The sequence below is a fragment of the Piliocolobus tephrosceles genome, chromosome 13 (genome assembly GCF_002776525.5).
Source record: "Piliocolobus tephrosceles isolate RC106 chromosome 13, ASM277652v3, whole genome shotgun sequence".
Lineage (NCBI taxonomy): Eukaryota > Metazoa > Chordata > Mammalia > Primates > Cercopithecidae > Piliocolobus > Piliocolobus tephrosceles.
The window spans coordinates 60,728,736-60,732,866 of NC_045446.1; positions in this window are offsets into that span (position 1 = coordinate 60,728,736).

Genomic DNA, 4,131 nt, shown 5'->3' on the forward strand with positions numbered 1-4,131 from the left:
CAAAGTATGAAACCCACTGTAAAATTAAGTACATATAGAAACCTAGAATACCCCATTACTATATTTGTGGTGTGCAGTCCACACATAACTCTAGTATGAAACTCAAAAAACAAATCTTTCAAAAACAGTAATTGCTATAGCAACCTTTTAAGATGTAGGTAATATAAAATATGTAAACTGAGGCAATTAAAAGTCAAAATGTGGGGGTGGGGTGGAGTTAAAGTGTAGAATTTTTTTGCCTGTTTTTGCCCTTGTTTATATTTCTTTATTTATGATCTAAATAATTTGTCATCTCTTTAAAATAACTTGCTATATTTATGTTTCTTGAAAGCCCCATGGTAACCACAGCACAAAAACCTATAATAGATTAACTAAAAAAAAAAACCAATAAATTAAAATATACTACCAGAAATAATCATGTAACCACAAAGGAAAAAAAGGAAGAGAGGAGTCTCCATAGAGCCAAAAATAGGCAAAAAAAAAAAAAAAAAAAAAAAACAGAAAGGAAAAAAAGGAAATCCTTACTTAATAACAACACTGAGTGTAAATAGTCTCAGTTCCCCAATTAAAAGTCATAGAACGATAAACGGATAAAGAAATAATATCCAACTACACGCTATCTTCAAGAAACCCACTTCACCTATAAAGGCACACATAAATGAAAGCAAAGGGCTGGAAAAAAATTCCATGTAACTGGAAACCAAAAAGTGCAGTAGTAATTGTACTTAAATCAGATAAAATAGACCACAAATTTAAAAACTATAAGAAAAGATAAGGAGGGCCACTGTATAATAATAAAGGAGTCAATCCAGCAAGAGGATACAATTATAAATATTGATGTACCCAACATCAAAGCTCCCAGGTATATAAGGCAAACATTAATAGTCCTAAAGGGAGAGATAGACTGCAATACAATAATAGTAGGAGACTTTAAACACCCCACTCTCAGTAATGAACAGATCAGCCAGACTAAAAATCAACAAATAAACAACAGTCAATGTATGCACTCTATCTAATAGACCTAACTGACATTAACAGAACATGTCACCCAACTGCTGCAGAAGATAAATTTTTTTAAAGCAGCATGTGCAATATTTTCCTAAATAAGGCCATATGCTAGGCCACAAGGTAAGTCTGGACAAAGTTTTCAGAAATAGCAATTGTATCAAGTATATTTTCTGACCACATTGGAATAAAAACTAGAAGTGAATACCAAGAGGATCATCAGAAGATACAGAAACATATGGAAATTAAACAGTATGCTCCTGAATAACCAATGAGTCACTAAAGAAATTAAGAAGGAAATTTTAAAACTTCTTGAAACAAGTGAAAAAGGAAATACAACATACCAAAATCTATAGGATATGGCAAAAGCAGTACTTAGAGGGAAGTTTATAGCAATAAACACCTATATCTAAAAAAGTAGAAAGGCTTCAAATAAGCAACCGATGTGCCTCGAGGAAACAGGAAAGCAAGAACAAACCAAATGCAAATTAACAGAAGGGAAGAAACAATAAATATCAGAGAAGAAACAAATGAAATTGAGACCAAAAAAGTACAGAAAATCAATAAAACGAACGGTTGTTTTTTTGGAAAGGTAAACAAAATCAACAAAACGTTAAGAAAAAAAAGACTCAAAATCAGAAATGAAAAAGAGGATATAACAATTGAGACCTCAGAAATACAAAGACTCAATAGAGACTATTATGAACAGCTGTACTCCAACAAATTGGAAAATCTAGAAGAAATGGATAAATTCCCGGACACACAGAGCCTAGCAAGACTGAAGCTTGAAGAAATAGAAAACCTCAACAGAACAGTAATGAATAACAAGATTAAAGTTGTAATATAAAGTTTCCTATTTAAAAAAAAACCCAGGATTTGATGGGCTACCAAATATTTAAAGTAGAACTAATACTAATCCTACTCAAATTCCTCAAACAAACAAACAAAAACTGAAAAGAAGGGCCTACTTCTAAACTTATTCTGTGAGGCCAGCATTACTCTAATATACCCAAACCACAGCAACAACAAATGCACCTAAAAGGAGGTACAGAAGACTCATACCGCAAAATAATAAAGACCATATAGGACAAAGCAATTGCTAACATCATACTGAACACAGAAACATTGAAGGCCTTTCCTCTTAAAGACTGAAACAAGGCAAGAATGCTCACTTTCACTGCCATTATTTAACGTAATATTGAAAGTCTTGGGCAGAGAAATTCAGCAAGAGAAAGAAATAAAGGGCATCCAAATTGGAAAGGAAGAAGTTAAATTAGCCTAGTTTGTAGAGGACATGATCTTATATTTAGAAAAAAACTAAAAACTTCACTAACTACTATTAAAACTGATTTTTAAAAATCAATAAAGTTACAGGATATGAAATAAAAATACAACATCAGTAGTGTTTCATATATAAAAAGTAAATAATCTGCAAAAAAATCAATAAAACAATCTTATTTATAATAGCAATAAAAATATAAGATACCTAGGAGTCAATCTAACCCAAGAAGCAAAAGATATCTATAAGAAAAACTACAAAACTCTGGTGAAAGAAATAGAAGAGGACACACAAACAAAATGGAATGATATTCCATGCTCATGAACTAGAAGAATTAATATTAAAATGACAATACTACCCAAAGCAATGTACAGATTCAGTGCAATTTCTGTCACAATACCAATGGCATTCACAGAAATAGAAAAACAATCCTAATATTTGTATGGAACCACAAGAGATCCCCAATAGCTAAAGCAATCCTGAGCAAAAAGAACAAAACCAAAGCTATCACACTATATGACTTCAGAATCTACTACAAAGCTACAGTAGTCAAACAGCATAGTACTGCATAAAGACAGACACACAGCCCAATGGAGCAGCATAGAGAACTCAGATACAAATCCAGGCACTTAACAATCAAGTCATCTTTGACAAAGTCATCAAGAACATAAAAAGAGGAACAAATGGGCTGGGCACAGTGGCTCACACCTGTAATCCCAGCACTTGGTGAGGCTGAGGTGAGTGGAACACGAGGTCAGGAGTTCGAGACCAACCTGACCAACATGGTGAAACTCCATCTCTACTAAAAATACAAAAATCAGCCAGGCATGGTGGGGAGCTCCTGTAATCCCAGCTACTCAGGAGGCTGAGGCAGGAGAATCGCTTGTACCTGGGAGGCAGAAGTTGCAGTGAGTCGAGATCATGCCCCCACTGCACTCCAGCCTGGGCAACAGAGTGAGACTCCATCTCAAAAAAAAAAAAAAAAAAGATACAGTCTTTTCAAGAAACAGTGCTAGAAAAACTGGATATCCATATGCAAAAGAGTAAAATCAGACCCCTATCTCTCACTACACACAAAAATCAAATCAAGGTGGATTAAACACTTGAATCTAAGACCTGAAACTGTGAAACTACTGGAAGAAAACAGTGGAGGAATCCTCCAGGGCATTCATTGATTTGGGCAAATACTGTCTATGAGACTTCAAAAGCACAAATAACCAAAACAAAAATAGACAATTGGGATTGTTTCAAGATCTGCACAGCAAAGGAAATAATCAATAAAGCGAAGAGACAACCCACAGTATGGGAGAAAATATTTGCAAACTATATATTTTACAAGGGATTAATAACCAGAATATGCAAGAAACTCAATCAACTCAATAGAAAATAAAGAAATAAAGAAAAAATGGCCAAAAGACCTGAATAGATATTTCTCAAAAGAAGCCATACAAATGGCCCAGAGGTATTTGAAAAAATGTTTAGTATCACTAATCACCAGATAAACCAAAACCACAATGTGGTATAATCTCACCTTAGTTAAAATAGCTTATAACAAAACAACAGGAAATAACAGATGCTTGTGTGGATGTGGACAAAGCGAAACCCTTTTACACTGTTGGTGGAAATATAAATTGGTATAGCAATTATGAAGGACAGTATAGGGATTTCTCAAAAATTTAAAGTAGGACTAACACATGATCCAGCAATATCACTCTTAGGTAAAAGAGGAAATTAGTATGTCGAAGATATATCAGTACTCCCATGTTTATTATAGCACTATTCACAAATGCCATGATTTGAAATCAACCTACGTATTTGTCAACAGATAAATGGATAAAGAAAAAAAT